The sequence below is a fragment of the Triturus cristatus genome, chromosome 3_1, assembly GCF_964204655.1.
Source record: "Triturus cristatus chromosome 3_1, aTriCri1.1, whole genome shotgun sequence".
Lineage (NCBI taxonomy): Eukaryota > Metazoa > Chordata > Amphibia > Caudata > Salamandridae > Triturus > Triturus cristatus.
The window spans coordinates 698890017-698911937 of NC_140583.1; the positions used below are offsets into that span (position 1 = coordinate 698890017).

General features: G+C 47.8%; 1 protein-coding gene across 1 annotated transcript in view; it reads left to right on the plus strand.

Annotated features, from left to right (window-relative positions):
- Window positions 1-21921, plus strand: part of LOC146860813 (sperm-specific sodium:proton exchanger-like) — a 4738575-nt gene that overhangs the window by 2636714 nt on the left and 2079940 nt on the right. The window lies entirely within an intron of this gene.

Genomic DNA, 21921 nt, shown 5'->3' on the forward strand with positions numbered 1-21921 from the left:
GCGACCGCAATCCTCTGCTGATGCTAATACTGTATTTAGACACTTATTTGCCCATGTCTTCTTCCATTACATTTTAGCTATACATATATTACAAATATTTTTTTTTCATAAAGAAACATATGTCATCAGCAGAGGATTGCGCTCGCGTGAGTTATAGTTTCCTGCACTAACTATAACGGGGGAATTTCAATGGTTTTTTACGAGTGAAATGTCCAGCTAACTAGAACATGTGTGAAACCTATGGTTTTTTCAGTGAATTTGCAAGGTTTTTTAAATGCTAATTCCTAACTATAACGTGTGTGAAACCTATGGTTTTTTCAGTGAATTTGTACGTTTTTTTAAATTCTAAGTTACTTTACGCCGTTCGTGGCGTGCGCGCCCACTTCACGCAGTTCGTTCCGTGCGCGCACAGTGAGCACGCGGTGCGCATCGCGCACCGCGCGCCCACTTTACGCAGTTAGTGCCGTGCACGCACGGTGGGCACGCGTTGCGCTATGCGCACCGCGTGCCCACGTTACGCTGGATGGGCCATGTACGCATGATGCGCTTCGCGCACCGTCCGCACACGGAGGACATATTATGCGCTTCGTTGTGAAAGGTTATCTATTAAATGTTCAGTTAGTTTATATGCCATGCACTAAAGGTGCCCTTCGGGCACATTTTGCACACAGGGTGGGGAAAAAGTGGATATTGTTTTTTTTTTTATTTATTTTTGACCGTACGCGTACGGTAAACGCAATCGGCGATTTTTCGAAAAAAAAAAAAATTACATTTTTGGCCTTGGGGGTTCTTTTGGGACACCCTAACCATGACTAGGTGGTTAGGAGCTGTCTAGCCTGCCCCTTTTCATGTTATCCGACTTTGTTTTTCCTCCCCCCCTCAGAGTGCGAGAGAGAAAATGGCGGCCGACACTTCCCGGTTTCGACCGATTCAAATGTTTACTAAGATCTAACAGCCAATCAGAATCGCGCTCGCGCACGGCACCGTACGCGTACGGTAAGCTTACCGTAAGCGCACGGTAAGCGCACGGTAAGCTGCCACAGATATATATATTGATTTAAATGCTATTTTCTCAGGAACTACTGAACAGATTTACACCAGACCTACAAAAGGCACTTCCTTGACCTGTAGACTACCTCTCTGCCAAATTTCAAGTAACTCTGTTCAGCCGTTCGGGCTGTAGCTGTGTCTAAAGGTCCTATGGAAAAATGCATGGGGAAAACGCGTTTTGGGACCCCCCTTTTTTCTCAGCCCCCGCTTGACGAATCCCCCGAGACTTTCAGGGTAGGAGCGGAGCGTAGCGCCCCATTAGTTTTGAAAATTTCGTGAGGATTCGTCGACCGGCGCCAAAGTTATTCAAAATAGAATGTTGCGGTTTTCCTATGGAAACAGGGTCCTAACTATAACTACCTACTGGCGACCGCCAGTAGGTAATATATATATATATATATATATATATATATATATATATATATATATATATATATATATATATATATATATATATATATATGTATACACATCATATATAAATATATAAAAAAAAAAGTCTGTTAAACATCCGTTAGCTCACTCTTACAATGTTTTTTTCCTACAATGAGATTAATAGTTTGGTTGGACAATGTATTCCAGTTAAAATATTGTTGGTGAAAGACAGAAAAATAGATACAAGAACAAAAAGAAATGGATTTGCCAATGCTTGTTCAAGCTTTCTTTTGAGGTCATTTTTGTGGACCCATGATGGCCCACTTGAACTGTTTTGAATGATTCAATTCAGGAAAAAGATTAAAATTAAGAAATGTAAAGTTTTTTTTCTAACAGGGGCCCTAAAATGTCTTGTCCAGGGCCCCAAAAATCCTTAAGATGGCACTGTTCTAGTTCAGCAAAGAATCTGGTGACAGAATTATTCAGTCCTACATTTCTATATTGAACATAATTTCTTCATAAGTAGAGGGATTTACCACTCTCCTTGTTGCTACCTCTTTAGCACCCATTGTGGCAATTCAGTTAATTATAAGCAGCCATCAGCCCTGCTTTCATATTATGTCTACAAAGGACCATAACTAATTCAACTGACCTGGAACAGAGTTCCCTATAACAGTGTCATAACAATGTCAGCTGTGAGGACAACATCCTCAGATGTTGTAAACCATTGGCCTGTTTCTTTGCATACAGATGAGCATTTTTTCAAAAAAATTTACAAAGGCTTTCAACAATACTTCTTGAAACCTACAGGAGTGTGTCTGGCCTGGTGACGCTGTGGCCGCACCGGTAATGGGTACGAGCTTACCTCCCCTCCCTGTCGTGTTGCATGCTTCTGGCGATACAGTGTGATTGACCCCTGAGATCCATCAGCTGCTGTATGCTGACAGCGGAACACCCAGAGGAGGAGAGCGAACCCATGAGTCCCCCAGGTGAGGTGAGGAGCACTGGGGGGAGCCGCTGCCTTGTAACTAGCACTGGGCACCATAGCTTCACGGATCGGCTGTCATGTGGTGCCGCTCCCTCCCCCTGCCATTTTGATTGATTGTCATGAAAGAGCATGAGGCCAGGAGTTTGGAAAGAGGCCCGCGCACATCTACGAACCCATCTGCTCCTGGCTTGACTACAGCGGAGAACGTAATGGAGAGTGGAAATAGCACTGCAACTACCTATAAGCCCGCCTGCACCTGCCCACTGGCTATACCTTCTGGGCAGGGCTGATGGTGAGGCACACCTCATCAGATACTGCTGTGTGCGGGGTGGAGGAGAGAGGGATGCTGACGCCTGAGGTCCGCAATGCATCTCCAGCACCGGTTCGTACCTAGCCAGTGTGATAACAGCATCGTAGCTTGTACAAGGCTACTTATGCAGAATACTAACCAGTGCCGAACTCACACTCCAAGTGGTGGTAGTGCAACACTGTCAATTTAAAATTACGCAGAGTGCTCAGACCTGTTGCATGGGCCCCGTCTATAAGTCGCAAGGATTTATCTGCCCGGAGTTTGCTACAGCCCCCCAACCCGGACATTCACTCTCCAGGGAAGTGCCCACCCGTTGGCATAACAGCTGCGGTACCTGTCACCACCCTCACATACGAATAATTCTAATCAGACAAGAGGGCAGACACAAACAATGGGAGAGACCAAAGGGAAACTACTGGAAACAGTAACGGCCACTAACCACACTGCGGAGGAACCTGACAACCCTACACGTCCCTCACCAAATTGCGTTCCCCCCACTAATGTAGAGGCTCCTCAAGATAAGCTGGACTTAATTTTACAGGAGGTCAGAGACTCACAAAATGCCACTGAGCAGCAGATAGGGTCACCTACAACGGGTTTCACGCTGCTCAAAGCCAACCATGTCAAGCTGGCTGACACAGTGAGGTCGCATGGGCACACTCTGAAGGAGGTTGAACCCCAAGTAAAGGAACATTCAACACTGATCCAACTGTCGCAGCAGCAAGTTAATGGCCTACAGGACAGGATCAAAGATGCAGAAGGCAGGAATCATAGAAACAATGTGCGTGTCATAGGTCTTCCAGAATGCAGCGAGGGCCCCAACGCTGCCAACTTTATGGAGCAATGGTTTCGTGAACATGTGGCCTCAGAGGGACTTTCGTCCTTCTTTTGTGTGGAGAGAGCCCACTGTATCCCTACTGGCAAACCAAAAGCTGGACTGCCGCCGCGACCCATAATTGTCAAGATACTAAATTGCAGAGACCAGGACTTACTACTACAGAAGGCACGCGAACTGACACAAATCTAATTCGAGAACCATCGGGTAACACTGTACCCTGAATATACACTAATGGTACAACGTCAAAGATCTTCCTTCCAAGCAGTAAAGAAGAAGTTACGCGCCCTGCACTTAAAATACGCACTGTTGTTACCTGCCCACCTGGAAATAATTCACGAGCAAAAAATGTACTTCTTCACCAGCCTGGAAGATGCTGAGGAGTGGATTAAAGTGATGGACCTAGCGTCCAGCTCTGGGGCCACATCTCATCGCGCGCCCAAAAGTCCTAAACGCACTCAAGACCGCAGATCCCGTCGCAATACCAAGGGAGTGCACAAGTCGCAAACCCTTAGCCCCACATATGAACAAGCTCAATCTGGTAGGTAAAAAATGTCACTTGCAGCTGCGACAACCTTCAGATTGCGACTGACTCGTCTGAAGACAGTACCATCCATTCTGACTCCGACCATAGTATCACACTGTTCCCGTCAGTGTCACCTCAAACAGCGGATGATTTGCTGGGATGAGTCGTGTGTTGCGGCCTCACTGGGCGTGTCACTATGACACAGAAGCAGCCGATGATTGATAAGTACTTTTACAGTTGCATGTATCTTTTCTCTTATGCATTTCTCATGATGTTGACTGGATAATGGTTTAAAGTAGGGTCTCATGGGATTCGCAGAATATTTGACATTGGCACCTGTATCAGCAGAATGTAACAGATGGACCTGTTGGAAGCACTGCAGTGGCTGACGCCCGGTATATGATTAGATGGACTAATATTAAATGTTCTATCTAAGTGGCACTAATGGCGTTAAGCAATGTACGAGTAGTGAGACAGCCCCCTGGGTTCCGTAGAGCTCACAAGTTAATACTTGTATGAAAGTACCATGTTAGGCGATAGTGAACACCCCCGCAAAGCAAACGCACCATATAAATGTAGCACTCTTTGTATGTTTAAGTTCTTTGTTTGGCCCAGCATAGTTCAATGGCTGAGCCGTGTATTGTCAGTTCAGAGGGAATTTGTGGGTTCTGGCCCACGACTAGAGATTGGCTCCAAGTTAGGGGGCGCAGTAACTACGCTTTTAACACAAACACCACAACTCCACTATGCTAGGCTCGTATAGTTTAATCACTTGGAATGTGCAGGGGCTCGGTTCTGTTCACAAGCGGCACAGGGTGCATGCACAGCTACTTAGATGCAAGGCTCAGATAGTGTTACTCCAGGAGTCACACCTCACCGAGTCAGAAGCCGGGAAAGTTTGCAAGAAATGGAGTGGACAGGTCTTCTCTACTAACTATTCGGCCTTTGCGAGAGGGGCAACCTTATGGATTATGCATGGGGTCCCATTTATAGAGCTGGAACGACGAACCGATGACCAAGGTAGATACATACTGCTGCGGGGGACACTAGACGATTTGCCAGTAGTATTGGGTAGCATCTATGCCCCAAACTTTCATCAAGACAGATTTTTCAATAGATTGAGCACAGTGCTGACTGGGTAGGACATGTAGCCATGACTTCTGGGAGGTGACTGCAATTCGGTGCTGGACGTAATGCTAGACAGATCGCACCCTCCCCTGAATGGAGTAGGAACTATAAGGCAAGCTGAGGCCCTTCATAGCTGGACTGCTGGGTGGACACTGGGGGACGTATGGAGAATGATGTATCCAGCAAGTAAGGAATACCCCTTTTTCTCACCTGTCCACCAATTACATACACGCGTTGATAGAACGTTCTGTTCTTTAGTATCGCAGCACGAGTGACTCTTGCCACATATCTAGCGAAGACCTTCACCAATCATAAACCCTTGGAAATCCATGTTACATGGGGCAGAATACCCACCCCGGTCCCCACATGGAAGCTATGGCCCCAGATGTTAGAGGATGCCCCCTTCCGCAGCACGTTGTCCACGACTATCAAAAACTACTTCCTAGAAAACTGGAACACTGCCTCTTCTAACCTGATAGAATGGGATGCTCTCAAAGTGGTGGTCAGGGGAGCTACGATCGGCACCAGCACAGGGGCCAGGCAGGAAACACATTAAAGTTTCGTCAGAGTAGAAAATGCAATGAATGAGTTGGAGCAGGCAGCAGCCAGCGACAGGTGGCTGCCCCATTAGGTATCCCGATAGACAATACAACGCACTTGATATCAGCCTATGCTGATGACATCATTATATATCTATGAGACCTCTCGGGGCACTTGGAACCCCTTCCCGGTATTTTCTCCAGTTTTGAACAGGTCTGGTCTTGTCAGTAATGAAGGAAAATCGAATGTCTTTTTCTTGCATGAAGGCGCCCGCCCAGACGAAATTAGCTTTGGCAGATATATTATACGGGTGGCACATAGCACATTTAAACACCAAGGTATACATATCAACAGGTCACAAGAAGATCAACTTGACGGCAATCTGATGAAAGCAATATGTGCAGTGCGGTCGAGGGTCGGATTTTGGACGTTATTGTCGATTTCGGTAATGGAGCGGGTCGCCATATCCAAGATGGTGGTCCTTCCCCGATTGTTATGCTACTTCGCTAACCTCCCAATATTCATCCCCCCCCTTTGTATTCCATACCTTAAACACGATATTGCTAGATTTATTATGGGGAAATGGGCGACGGAGGGTGAGTCTTAAAAAACTTCAACTGGAGCCACACAAAGGAGGGCTGGGAGTACCAGACTTCAGAGCGTATTAATATGCTAGTCAGCTGCAGTGGCTGTCCTACTGGACTGCGGGCAGGAACCTGCAGGAAATAGGGTACACTACCCGGGACATCGACCGAGGGACACACCGTACACTGTTACAGCTAAAAAGCAAACAGCCCCCCTGTACACCACCACTACTTAAAACCGCGCTTCAATGTTGGAAGAAAGCACTCCCCACTCTGTTCCTTATGCTGGGAACATCCTGCTACTGGGGATTATAATTCCTTGTGGAAGGCTTCCAAAGCAGAGTATACAGGCCTGGACAGAAGTGGGTATAGACACTGTCGGAGCCCTATTTAGTGACAATACACTTCTAGATCACGAGAACTTCATGCGTACTGCGGGGGCGCCCGGACACCTATACTTAACGCATGCTATGGTACTACATTATGTGAAGAAGACCTGGGCCCCTCAGCGAATGGAGCCTCCGCCGCACAAATTAGTTTGTACATTATACTATATGGGAGAGGGACGACACCTTATAAAATGGCTATATATAAGTATCCGCGCTCAGGCGCATTCCCCCTCAATGATTTGAGAGCAAAGTGGTCAGACGCTATTGAGCGAGATATATCTGATAAGGCCTGGGCAAGTATACTGAAGCACCTCAAAGGAATGTCCCGAAATCCCGAATTTAAATTTATGCAGTGTATGATATTGCACAGATCCGACTTAACCCCACGTCGCCTACACTGGATGTTTCCAGACACTCAACACCATTGCCCGCATTGTAAGGCCGAAGAGGCGGGTTTTACACATATGTTGTGGGCATACCCTCAACTTAGAGAATATTGTGGGGGGTACATAGCGCCGTGACGGAGGTCACACACCTGCGGATTGCAGACAATGTAGAAGAATGCCTGTTAGGGCTACGTAAGCGCACAAGCACTCAGAAAGTCCAGCTTCGCTTCCTAGATCTTGCTCTTATATTAGCACTAAGAGCCTTAATGATGAGGTGGAAATCTGTGAGGTCTCCTGCACTGTCCAAATGGTATGATGAGGTGGTTCGATGAGGTAGTGGTGAAAGTGTGGCAATTAGGCGAGAAGAAGCTCTGGAGTTGTGCAAGCACCCTATCTCCATGGAATAGGATGTTACGCTGGAGAATTTTAGGGCAATGGACGTCACCCCAGTCGCACCATAGCTAATCCCTGATACCGCAATGGCCAGTGCAGTTAGAGGACTGCCGGAGGATGCACACCCCTGCACAGAGTAAAGTAGAACAAAATTAAATGACAGGTGTAGTGTCCTTGGCACACAGGACACGGACAACGGATGAAGGTTTCACTATTTCTTTATTAGCGACCTTCTCTGTCTACTGCCTACTCTATACTGCCCCTATTCCCGGGCATGCCGGTTCCTCCTCCCTTATCCCGCCCTCATGACACGCCTCCTCAGCCGAGGAGGTCCTAGCGCCCAGCATCACGGCGCAATATAACATCTCCCCCTTTCTTGACAAAATGTGCTAAATCATATATATATATTTTTTTAAATAACCAAAAGTAATGTCACATGTTTACAGTTCTTCAATAAGGCGGCTCGGCTTCTTGATAGTTCGGCGGGGATGCACATAGACGTCTGGACAGTCTGATTCTCCTCCGCCAGGAATCGCTCTCGGTGAGTGATCACCGCTTTCGGTTGCACTTGGTCTCAGTTCTCCGGTGGTAGGACCATCGAGTAGTTCTTTGACTTTAGGACTGCACTTCTGAAAGTGCGCCACATTCCTGGTGATTCTCTTGTCATCAGATTAGGCAGTGCTCATAGTTCCTTTTTGCTTGGTGACCACTAGCGGAGTTTCATGAAAACGACAGTCAGTCTTCTTTTGCTGCTCTTGTTTCACTAATACCCAGTCACCTTCGTGGATCACAGGTGGGGCAGCTTTTCTACGACGATCAGCATAAGTCTTCATCCTCTCCTTCCTGAGTCGATCAATGCTAGCTATGTCAGCTGGGTCAGACTCATGGGTTGCTGCCTCATCAGTCCAGTCAACCATGGGTATCCTGGTGCGCACTGGCCGGCCCAGCATCAGGGTCGCGAGACACTTGCCAGTGGTAGAATGAGGCGTGTTTCTGTACGCCCTCAGAACTTCATTTAAGACCTTTTGAATGTCTTGTTGCAACACTTCAGCCTGTTGGATGGCTTTCTTTAACGTGGACATGAATCTCTTGATCGTTCCGTTAGCCTGTGGCCACAGAGGGGTAATCTTGCGATGCTTGAAGTTGAGATGTTTAGCAAAGTCTGCAAAATCTTGACTGTTGAATGGGGGCCCATTATCAGTTTTCACTATTTTGGGAATGCCCCAAGCGGCAAACACTTCATCCAACACAGGTATTGTGCTGGACGCTCTGGTTGATGTAATGAGTTGGGCAATCGGGAACCGTGAATACTCATCCATGATGGCCAGGATATATTGTCCAGACTTGAATGGCCCAAAGAAGTCTACAGCAATTTGTTGCCACACACCATCCGGCAGGCGAGACATTTGCAGCGGCGCTGGAGAATCAGGTCGACAGACCAGTTGACATTGGGGACAGTCCTTCAGGGTGATCTCTACCATTTGATCTAGGACCGGAAACCATACTCGCTCCCTCAGGGCTCTCTTGGTGGCCACAATGCCTCTGTGACCTTCGTGTGCCAAATTAATGATGCCTTGCCGTAAATGTTTTGGGATGACTATACGATTGTCTCTTAGTATCAGACCATTTGTGGCTACTGACAGCTCCTCCTTCAGGTGTTTGAATGCTGCAAGTTCGTGTCTGTCGACAGCACTGTTTGGAGTGTCCACATCTAAGTGTCTCCAGTCATTACTGTGTATGCGGCGCTTGAACTCTCGCAGGGTAACATCATCGAGAGTAGCATCTACGATGGCCTCCAGCGGGACTGCTGGTGGTCGGGCCTGGTCCACCACGAAGCAGATATATTCCTCGGCTACTGATGATCTACACTTTCTTGTTTCTTTCGGGTGTCTTGACATATAATCAGCAGGGTTCTCTGCTTTTCCGGGCTTGTGCACAATGGTGTACGTGTATTCTTGAAGGCGAAGGCCCCAGCGTTCAATTCTCGGCGGCATCTTAGCTCGAGGATTACCAAAAATGGTAATGAGGGCCTGATGATCAGTGATTAGTGTAAAGTGTTTCCCGTATATGAAAATGTGAAAGTGCTCACAGGCCCAGACAACGGCCAAGCTTTCTTTTTCGGGCTGTGAATATGCTTTCTCCGTCTCAGTTAGACTCCTGCTTGCGTATGCGATTATGTATCTTTAATCACCTTCTGAGTCATATTGAGATAGAATTGCTCCCAGCCCCACAGGACTGGCATCTACAGTAATTTCTGTCTTTTTTTTTGGATCAAAGTAAGCCATGTTGTCGGCTGACTCCACAGCCACTTTAATTTCATTGAAGGCTTGTTCACATCCCGCTGACCACTGGAATGAGTGACCTTGTTTCGTGAGCTGTCTCAGGGGATAGCTGATGGTTGCATAGTTTTGGATATACCGAGCACAGTAGCTGGCCATCCCTAAAAAGGAGCGAACATCTCCTGCGTCCCGGGGGCTGGGGGTGTCATTCAGTGCCGCCACTTTGTCCGGGTCTGGTCTCATGCCCGCCTGGGAAAAGATGTGGCCAAAAAACTTCAATGTGGTCTTGTGGAACTCACACTTGGCTTTATTCAACGTGAGATTGGCTTCCATTAGTGCATGACTCTTTCTAGGGCAGTGTCATGTTCTTGTGTTGTGGACCCATACACTAGGATATCATCGCTGTAGTTGAGGGCATTGGCGATGTGGTGAATCATCTTCCTGATGGCTTCTTGAAAAATTTCGGCAGCGGAAGACACGCCGAAACTGAGTCTTTTATATCGGAAGAGGCCATGGTGGGTTGAAGAAGTCGTGATGTAGCGTGACTGTTCATGTAATTCCAGCTGGTGATAACCTTTATTAAGATCTAGATTGGAGAATATTCTTGCTCCGTTGAGTGATGCAATCATGTCACTGATATGACGGCCTGGGTGTCTTTCCCTTTCAAAGGCGGTGTTAGGCGCCCTCATGTCAACACACAGCTGGACTTTTTCAGGTTCTCCTCGTTTCGGCACTATGACTACCGGAGAGACCCAGGGTGTAGGTCCATCTGTTCTTTCAATGATGTCGCCTGCGAGGAGATCTTGTAGCTCTTGTTCCACTGCCTGCTGGAGATGAAAGGATACCCGGCGATGATGTTGCGCTACTGGAGCTATTTTTTCGGTGATATGTAATCGGACTTGGCAATGAGCCATCTTTCCCAGGCCAACAAATAGTTTTGGAAATTTTCGAGCCACATCAAGTTCGTCATCAACCTTGTACAAAATGTACACTAATCTCAGTCGCTCTGCAGTCGGAAGACTCAGAAGGCAGTAAGCCTCTGGCCCTTCAATGACGTGGATGTGTGCAGGAATGGTACGATCTTTATATGTGAGAGATGTTGAAAACTTCCCCAAACATGGGAGTGTTTTTTTTTACATCCACGTGTACACCCTCACATGAGCCGGGCTTAGTCGCGGGGGTGGTTTCATTCGCTGATATTCCGCCACTGGCATATAGTTTAGAGAGGCTCTGCTGTCCATCACAAATTTAGTCCGGTGTTTGCCGACTTGGATGCTGAGCCGAGGGTATTTCTTCAATCGGTCAGGGTCAGCGACCATACACACATATTCGTCACTGTCCTCCGAGATCGGGGACAGTGACCTTGATTCTTGAGACGACGTGTGTCGAGATCTATAACTTCGGCGAGATTGGCAGCTGGAGCGGGAGGATCCTGTTGACGAGTCCCTGTGATCCCGTACTGCTTTGGCCTGATGACGCGTGCTCACAGATCGAGATGACCTTTCCTGATCTTTCTGTTTGTTTTTTCTGTAATTTCCGCACACGTTCTTGAAGTGGTTCTCCCCTCCACATTTCCGGCATTTTTGACCCATAGCAGGACACCCGTCTGGGTGGGGAAAATCATAGCCACACCGATAGCATTTAAGAGGCCTCTCCCGTCGTCTGTTATTTCGACATTGTCGGTGTACAGGCTGCTGTTGCATCTTGGACTGTGAAGACCTCGGCTTCACTGGAGAATATCTGCGTGTGTTGCGGGATTGAAGTCTGAAGGCTCATTCCCGTTTCTCACTTCTCCCTGCTTCCATCTTTTTTGCATGCTCTTCAGCCTGAGCATGCACCCGTGTCATTTCTTCAATTTCGTCCAGCGAATAGCTTTTCTTTAACAGTTTCCGTCTTAATGATTTGGACTGACACCCTTCAATGACCCTCAGACGAAGGGCATCTTCGGTCGAGAAAGAGTCAAACTCGCAATAGCGTGCCAGACGTCTGAGGCGAGTGATGAAGGCGCACATGGGTTCTTCTTTTTCTTGAGCCGCCAGGTTAAACGTGTATCTCTCATAATCAATATTCTTTTTATGCAAACATTTCCGGTTTAGGGCTACACACACATCCGTGTAGGATGCCACATCGGCGGCAGGGAGTTCTTTTATGATTTGGCTGACATCTTTGCCTATTAGATTGCGTAGTGCTATTAGTTGTTGACCGGCGTCCGTCACGTGCAACCCTTTCATAAAGTCTTCAAAATCCTCAAGCCACTCCTTCCACCGAAGACCCATACCTCCTCCTGTTTCAAGAACCAGCGGCTCGGGTGGGCGCAGAAATGACACCCCAAGCATCCCCATGTGTCCATTATTGACTTGCACTGGGCCTGCTCGATGAGATGGTGAGGTAGACATGGTGAGAAACGCAGCCTTTCCGTTGAATGTGTCAGTGCTTGAGTGACATTCAGGTTAGTCAGTCACATTTACTAACAATTTGATGAATTCCGGATCATTCAGTTGCATGTATCAGTGCTTGATGACTTTTCCGTCTCTTACATTTGAATGTGTCAGTGCTCGATGAATTTCCGACCATTTAGTTGAGTTTACCAATGCTTGATGACTTTCAAGCTTTGCAGTGGAATTTGCCAATGCTTGATGAATTTCAGATCATTCTGTTGCATTTATCAATGCTTGATGACTTTTAGTCTTTCTATTGCATTTTCAGTTGAATTTGCCAGTGCTTGATGAATTTCTGACCATTCAGTTGAGTTTACCAATGCTTGATGACTTTCAAGCTGTTCAGTCGACTTTGCCAGTGCTTGATGAATTCCAGGGCATTCCGTTGCATTTACCAATGCTTGATGACTTTTAGGCTTCCCAGTTGCATTTGCCAGTGCTTGGTGCTGATTTCTGGACCTCGCCTGACTTCAAAATGGCCGCCAGGGATTCCTCGCAGGGGATTGGTGTAGGCGCCTGATTCAAAGATGGCCGCCTCAAGCTCACGCACCCCTCGTGATGCAGCCTCCCACACACCGGCAGAATCGTCTCAGGCAACCGGGCTTCATCCAGCACTCGGACACGAAGGAAGGCACTCACCCACAGGTAAATAGGGCACAGGAGACACGCGACTGGCGTGGGCATCCAGATCGTCTTTTCGTGCACGGACCGTGAGACCTTCATGCCACTTCACCGTCTGGGGGCCGCAGATGTCCTTCTCTCTTGCAGCCACTCTCGCGTCGGGGCTCTCAGCTACCCGCAGTCGGACGGCACTCCAGACGCGACCGGGGTGGGCACCCGCGTCGCAACCCGCCTGAGCACGGTCGGGGTAGGCTCCCGCACCGTGCCACGTGAATGCAGAGACGCACTCCACACGCGCGCGCAGCTCCTCCAGGCTACCGCAGTCACATAGCTCCGCACCGCATGGGCCATGGCCACCCTCGTCGCCAGTTGTAGTGTCCTTGGCACACAGGACACGGACAACGGATGAAGGTTTCACTATTTCTTTATTAGCGACCTTCTCTGTCTACTGCCTACTCTATACTGCCCCTATTCCCGGGCATGCCGGTTCCTCCTCCCTTATCCCGCCCTCATGACACGCCTCCTCAGCCGAGGAGGTCCTGGTGCCCAACATCACGGCGCAATATTACAAAAGGGAGCACTGTGCAATGCCCAAATGCGCAATAGCTAATTCAGTATCCAGTTATGGTGGGCCAGAACACAGGTGGGGGGAGGGGGTAGGGGGGTATTAGTTAGTAGTTATATTGATAGCCTTCTCCAGTCAAGGACATATTTCTAATTGTCACATTATACAATATGTCATTGCGACAGTGTGTACTTGATGTGCTTATATGTGTATACTGTACTGATTCTGTTACAGCGAGTCAGCTGTATAAAGCCGAAAAATGGCAAAGGAAAATGCTTGTAACTATTGTATATCGCTTCATGGCAATCAATAAAGTTTATATTAAAAAAAAACCTATACATATTGTTCCAATAAATTTTCAACACCTAAAAAAGTATTAAAACTCTTGATCAATATTATAATCCGTAATTTGTTTTCACAATTCCTAAGTACATGCAAACAATCACCATAGTTATGATGTTTCAAACCAGCATAGAAACGATCATCATCCTTTGTCCGAAAGTTTTTTATACTGCCATCAAAATAGCAATATATATATACATTGTAATCTGTTGTAACCAACATAATTAAACTCTAATTTACTGCTTAAGTATCTGATGGAGCACAGAGTGGCAATATCATTTTTGAAAAACCCATGTAGATCCAGTAGGCCTCACAGCATGGATACAAAGTAATTGGCCGAAGTTTGGACAGCAGAACATACACACTAGATTATCCATATATACTGCCTTATCAATGCCAGCCTCATGGGCAGCATCTACCCTATGTGGCATTTCAAGCTTTCATGCAGTGCTACCTGGAAAGCCATCTTTCTGTGTAAAAAGGGCAATTCCATTATACATCTCATTCCTGTCCTTTCCTAGTGGTGGTGTGCTTTTAACTGCATGGCGCCAACGAAGGCACCCTTGCATCATGGTGCAAGTGGGCCTGTGCTGTAGGCAAAATAGTTTTTGGGCTGGTATGGACACCTGCCTGTACAAACACACTTCTGAGAGGCTATTTCTCCTTTCTTTGTGTGCTGAAGAATGCAGCACGGGGTGAATTAGATTACAACAATGCAAAATGTCATTCTTTCTCCTGGTTTAGGTTAGTTAACCTGTGCATTTTGGCATGATTCCAGGTGAAGCACTGATGCTAAATGTGAGAAGTCATCAAAATAAATGTGTTGATGCAGTGAGACACCCACCCTTCACCTATGTAATGACTCCATGCAGCAGAGTTAAGCAAGTCAGCTATTTGCACTTGCTTTCGTAACTCCAGATTACTCAAGACATGCTGAGCAACACAAGCTGCCCTTGCTTACGTTAAAACATCTTACTTACGTTTTGCCTTGAGCCTCCCCCCTTGCATAATGCAAGATCAACACATATCCGGCCCATGGATTTCATTTTCCCATTGAAACATCAGTATGAGTGGGGATCACTGATACGAGTGAAACATGTGGTTGTATATCGTGACTAAAGAGAAATTTGTACACCAACACGTACCTTAATCTGGTCAGATTGAGATATGAAGGTATATTGATTATTTCTCTGTACCAATATTAGGTCTAGATATGGAGTGACACTTAATAATTTCACAACAGTGTCAGTTAGATTTTATAATACGTAATGTACATAAAAACGTGGCCTAATATAAAGTACGATTTTCTCCCTGGCTGACATGTCAGCAGGCATGGCTAAAAATGTAGCTTTCAGAAGGGCACGATATGGGCGCATTCATAAAATTGCACATGCATTCCGTGAGAAGGGTCATGCCTGTGAGAAGAAGGCAGCAGGCATATGGGGAAAATCAACCAACATTAGCTCAGGAGACAACTCACCTGCAAAACAGGTCTCAGTCCACCCCTGGACCCTCAAGTGGACAGCAACCGCAGGCAGGGTGAAGGAAAAAGGTGCTGCATCCAAAGAAATGTATTTTACCCTTCTAAAATAGTTGGTGTTTATGGACCTGAAAATTGCCAAGATTGCAAAGAAACTGAAAAGACAGAGGAGCATATTAACAAGGGCTTTATTTCCACTTTTTTGGCTTTAAAAGCCAAAAAAGCCGAGATAAAACTTTCAGCCTATTTACAAGAGGGTTCTATCCTCTCTAATGAGATGCAAAGTGGGCGTCACTGGGAAGTACAGCCTTGCAAATATCGTTGATGTGCACATCTCGATATTTACAAGGCTGCCCCAGCATTTTAGCAGACGTTAGTTTTTGGAGAAAACCGCTGTTTTCTACAAAAACTAACGTCTTCTAAAATCCTGACTTACTCATCCCTAACATAGGGGGTGGATTATGCTGCTACGACCACAGGGTCATATCAGCAAGGTTATCGCCCTTTTGCAGGGAACATCGCTAGAAAACCAGCGATGTTCCCTGCAAAACGGCAATTTCCCCCGCTATCTCTGGAATTTGTATCGCCCTAGATTATCGCGTTGTTGATAACGCGCTACCAGGGCGATAAATTCCAGAGATAGACGGTGATGAATAACAAAGCGCTAAGCGCGCTTTGTGTTATTCATCGCTGTTCCTTGCTGATATGCCCCAGAGTCTGAAATTGTTGAAGGGCCATGAGATACTCCTGAACCAGCGGCAGCCAGCACAGGTAAGCGCGGTGGGGTGGGGCGGGGCACGACTGGGGGGATGCCGACATACGACTGAATAGGAATTATTTATTCATTTAATTATATCTAGTCCGTCGTCTGCCGACTTCAACGACCCTCCTGCCCACGCCCCACCACCCTACCGCGTTGTCCAGAACATTGCCACATGGATCTGAGCCAATGACTCTCCCTCTGGATATCCCTGTCACTTTTTTTCTTCCCTTTAAATTAGTATTTTAAGTGTTCATAGTTATTAAGGGGCAGATTTATATCTGACTTGTGCCACTTTTACGCCGCCGTTGCGTCACTTTTGTGACGCAGCGGCGGCGTAAACCCTGCGCCATGTTGTGCCCCATTTACATCGGGACGCATCTATGGAGATGCGTCACGGTGTAAAGCCCTGCGCCACATGAAACCTGCGTCAGGTTTCATGTGGGCGTTTCTACTCAGGGGGGGCGTTCCGTCGCAGGAACGCCCCTGAAAAGTGACTCAGTGAAATCTATAAGATTTCACTGAGTCACTTTCCCAACGCTGATGCGTCAAAACCCTGCGCCTGCTTGAAGCAGGCGTAAGGCTTGACGCACCATGTTAGGGATAGGGTAGGTTGGAACAGTGCTGGAGTTAGGTCGCGCTTGCGACGCAACTTCAGCACTGCGCCAACCTTACGCCGGCAGATTCGTCACGTATCTGCTTGCCCTTGCGCCACGATGCAACGCATTGTAAATGCGGCGCATCTGCGGTGGCGCAAGGGCAAACTTGGGTGACGCATCTTCCCCGGCGCATCCATGCTGATTTGCAGGGATGCGCCAGGGAACATAAATCTGCCCCTTAGTGTTTAGTACAGGTTTAAGTATAGTGAAGGTTAATTTTAGTTAAGTAAGATGTTTTTATGTAGTATTTTTGTTGTAAGATTTTACTATGGTAAGCATTTTAGTAGGTGATGAAGTGAATGTTTTGTGTTCTAAACAAATCTGTAAAACAATACAAAAACTAATATATTTGTTTAGGCTTATATGTGTAGGTAGTATATGTTTAGGATATAATTTGTGTTTGTATTGTACTGACCTTTCTGTTTTAAGGAGACAGCCTTTAATGCTTACATCCCAATTATGTCCCATGGGATTGTAAATACTGCAGATCATCCTCTGCTAAAACTTTAAAGGACAGAGAGGCAAGACTATTGTTGTGGTTGCAGAAGAGGAAATCCGGATTTGAATGTGGCTCTGATATCGAAGAGGGTCGCTCTACTCCTGAGCATAAAAGAAAACATAAGCCTACCTCCTCATCTAAAGCTGACCTCAAAAAGGAAAGAGTCAGTAAAACTCAAGAAAAAAAACAGCCACTTCTGAACTCTCTCCGAGCACTTCTCATAGGAAGTCTTCAACTTCTTCCTCAGTGCCTCACACTCCTCACAAATCTTCTTTTGCAAAAAAGACCACGTCAGCGGAAACGTCCATGAGGACAGAGAAATCTTCCTTGCCGGCCGTAACACGAGTCAGTTCTGCACTGACGGAGTCAACAATGACGGTGACGACGACCAAGGCCTCGTCAACAAGAGGATTAACAATGACGACTGCGTCTACAGCATCGTTAACGGCCGCCTCAATGACATCATTGCCAACGGTAGACCTGGCGATGACACCATCGATGGCTGCTCAAAGGCCAACTTTGTCAACAACCTTGTTGATGACGTCTTCGATGAAAGTTCCATCGACGACGGTGCTTAAATCTTCTAGGATGCAGGGATCGCCGACGACAAAAACGATCAAGCATGTTCCACAGTTAACCACATCGTTGACAGAGCAGGAAAAGGACACTCTGACACCAGAATCAAGGCGGGTGGCATCTTCAAGTAAGATTTTGCTGCTTCCTCTGTCACATTTATTGTAAATGGAAGAATCAGTGGATGAATGTTCATTTGGGCCTGCTTATAGTCCTTAACAGCTTAAAGTAAAAAGCCAGGATACTGACAATGAGAATAAGTACCAGGGCGACAGGTTGAAATATATGGAGGCTGATTTCTCCTTTAAAGATCGCCCACGGTTGGCCCAGGTAGAGTCCGACCTCACTGAATTGGAGCGGGAGCATTCACAAGATCCCTCACCGACCACAATTCATAGACTCCAACGGAAGCAAGATGAATACAGGATGAAAACAAGGGAACAGATGGTGGCTAAACACAATTCCACCCAATGTAGACTATATGAACTTGGGGATAGGGCCTGCAGGACACTGGCGTGGCTGGAAAGGCGCGAACAGGGGATTAGGTGGGTACATGCATCCACAAGACATAGCGGAGCAGTTCGCAGATTATTTTTAAACAGTATACTCCCCATCCACAGGCTACACGACGGAGGACTCTCGTAGGCTTCTAATCGATAGCCGGGTACCGAGCCTCTCGGATGTGGAACGAGAGACCCTGGAGGCCGACCTTTCGATCGATGAAATAAGCAAGGCCCTAGGGCAAATTAAGTCAGGTGAGGCGATGGGGCCTAACGGGATCCCTATAGAGTTCTTGAAAGCCATGGCCTCCTTGACTGTGCCACACCTGAGAGCCATGTACGAAGAAAGTCTAGAGAGGGGCAGTTTACCAGTAGACCAGCGACTGGCCACCATCGTGCTCATCCACAAACAGGACAAGCCACCAGATGAGTGTGGCTGATATAGGCCGATTTTGCTGATTAACGTGGAGACAAAGGTGTTGGCAAAAGTCCTGGCGAATAGATTGGGGACTGTCATTACATCTCTGGTCCACCCAGACCAATCGGGCTTCATGCCAGGGAGAAATACAGCACTTAATATACGGCGTCTCCATAACGTGATGGCTCGCAGGCAATATATTGAAGAGGATGCGGCGGTGCTATCTCTCGACGCCTCCATGGCATTTGACTCTATTGAGTGGCCACATCTGTTCGAGGTCCTGGAACGGGTGGGACTGGGCCCCAAATTCATAGCTTGGGTACGATTCCTGTATAATGGGGTGTTGGGACAGGTGAGAGTTAATGGTTCCACATCTAGGACGTTCGAGCTGCGGAAAGGTACTAGACAGGGGTGCCCGCACTCCCCGCTGATATTGGCCCTCATGCTGGAGCCCCTCGCGGACTGGGTCCGTAGAGATGTGATGATACGTGGGTTACATTGGAAAGAGGGAGTGGATGATCGAATCTCCCTGTATGTGGATGATATACTCTTATACCTAGCGTCCCCATACAAATCGATCAGAGTTGTGCTAGACATATTTACGAACTTTGGTAAATATTCGGGATACGCGATCAACTGGCGCAAGTCCGTCTTGTTTATGTTGAGGGGGGAAGCTCCTCAAGTACCGGCAGAATGCGCTGTAGCAGTCGCAACGGAGGGGTTAGATATTTAGGGATATTTGTCACATCGGATCAGGCCTGTTTTTACAGCTCCAACCTGGCTCTACCTTTGGCTCGGTTACGAGCAGACGTGAAACACTGGAGGACGTTGCCATTGACGTTGGTGGGGAGGGCAGCACTTTTTAAAATGTTAACCCTTCCTCGTTTTCTCTATGTATTGCAAAACTTCCCCCACAGAGTCCCAGATTCGTATTTCAAAACGGTTGACGGGGAGATCCGCACGTTGCTGTGGGATGGCAGGGCCCCCAGAATAGCACAGCGAAAATTGACGAAAGGCTGGTACGACGGGGGCTTAGCACTCCCTGACATACAACGATCCAACTGGGCCGCGCAATTTGCGACCATCAATCATTGGATATATCATCCTCCGGATGATCCAGCGTATGTCCTGGATCGGTGCCAAACGAACCGCTCAGGATATCTGGGGGCCCTGTACACTATGGGTAGGAGAAGCAGGAGGAAATGTTTTGGCCCTACCCAACATACATTGGAAATATGGCATACGGTTACTTCTCGGCTGGGATGGACGGGTGTCCTCTCAAAGGCCACGCCATTGTGGGTTACCCGAAAGCTAGGTATGCTGTGCCATCAGCCAGGATTCGACAAATGGGACCTCATTGGGATATCGGTAGTGAAGGACCTGGTTAAGAAGGGCACAATACTCACCTTTGGTGAGCTCCAGAACCAGTATCATCTGGCACAAGGTGAAATGTACAGGTATCTACAGATCAGACAAGCGATCCAGTCAGCGTTTCCTTCTCTTACAGATATTCCGGACTCGTCACCATTAGAGGATCGCCTATTAGACGGGCCCCTTAGCTCGAAGGCAATATCTCTAACTTATAAGAAGTTGAGTAATAATTTGCCGGACACTTTCCCGAAGCTCAGGGAGAGGTGGCAGGCTGACATTGGCCCCCTGGATGACGAGGACTGGCAGGCAGCACTGATGTCCCCCGAGAAGCTGCTGTCACACAGAGATTCAGGCTGATCCAACTTAGGATACTCCACCAATCATATATTACAGGGAAAGTTCTGGCGAGAATAGGAGCCAAACCCGACGACCAATGTATTAAGGGATGTGGCGGACAGGCTACATTTTATCATACCCTATGGACCTGCCCTCAGATATGCACCCTGTGGGAGGACGCTTCAGGCCACATGTGCAGGACGTTGGGGAAAGACATAGAATTAACACCGCAACTGGGATTGTTGAACATATGGGGAGAGACCGACCTGTCGGAAGTTGAACAGCAATTCACCACACTGGGCTGCACGTAGGTAAAACGAGAGCTGGCTAGAGGGTGGGGGGAGTGGGCTTGCCACTCACCACTACGTGGGCCAAAGAAATGGACAGATGTATGTTGGCAGAAACCGAGGTGTTCAAGGCTAGGGGATGTCCAAAGAAATGGGATAAGAAATGGTCACATTGGAGCAAATATCGGGGGGATCTGTGTGTGTCGCCGGTTGTCGAAATGGAAATGCATAGGCAGGTGGGTTCTGCAGGAAATGTTTAATATAAACAAAGGAATTGAATGTTTGCTCAACTGTCTGTTGAAAGTTTGAACATATCGTCCAAACCATACATGTATCACTATCACTGAAACCAATAAACAAAGTAAAAAAAAATAAAAAAGATTGCCCATGGGAGTGTGGCCAAGATGGCAGCGGGAGCGGGCACGTTTCACCGGAGCTCAGTCCCTGCCTGGCCTACAGCATCTGCCACAGCATTCCCTGGCCGGTAAAATGCCATGGGGGAGGATCGCCCGGCTCTGAGACAAGATTCACTCATTCCAGGGCCCACGAGTGGTGCGTCCGGTATGCCATGAGGCACACGAGGATCTAAAGCCTACACCTACATGGGCCGCGTCATCACCCGGAGACAGTGGTGGTGTTCTGAGGTGAGTATGTGATAGGGGCTTGTCGACTTACACCCGACACACCTGCTGGGGCTGCTTGGTGAGTTCCGTGGACCCCACTGGAGCCCGGCTTGTGGGCAGTCCAGGAGTGCGTCCGGCCAGTCTGGAAGGGGCGCAACGTAATGAAGTAAGTGCCACGGCCTGCACTCCCTTGGCCGCCCCCGTCCTTGGCCGCCCCCCTTTATGGACTTGCATGCGTCTGGGATCCACGGGGGCACTTTTGCACCAGCCCGCACACAGGCCATGCACAGGCCAGATGCGGAGCAACCCCCCCTCTCCTCACATTCAGTTCCACCGCATCTGGTTATGGGGTGGATGAGCAGGAATCGCCCACACAGTGCACCCTTTTAATGGCTGGCTCTGCTGGGGGCTGGGGTTGAACCTTGAGACAACAGCAATATCAATATCTCTTCACTGGGCCTGGCAAGTGTAGACTTCGCCACTTCAGATTTAGCCATACTAAGCCGGGCTCAATGGCCCAAGACTCAACTAGTGCAACCTGACCACGCTCTCTGCCAACAATCCCGGTCCCCCTGGATGCCGTGGGCAGCCGGGAGTGGGCCTCATCAGACTACCTTCTCCGGGCTGAGCTGCCCCTTGGACCTTGCACCACAAGAGTGGTGGCAC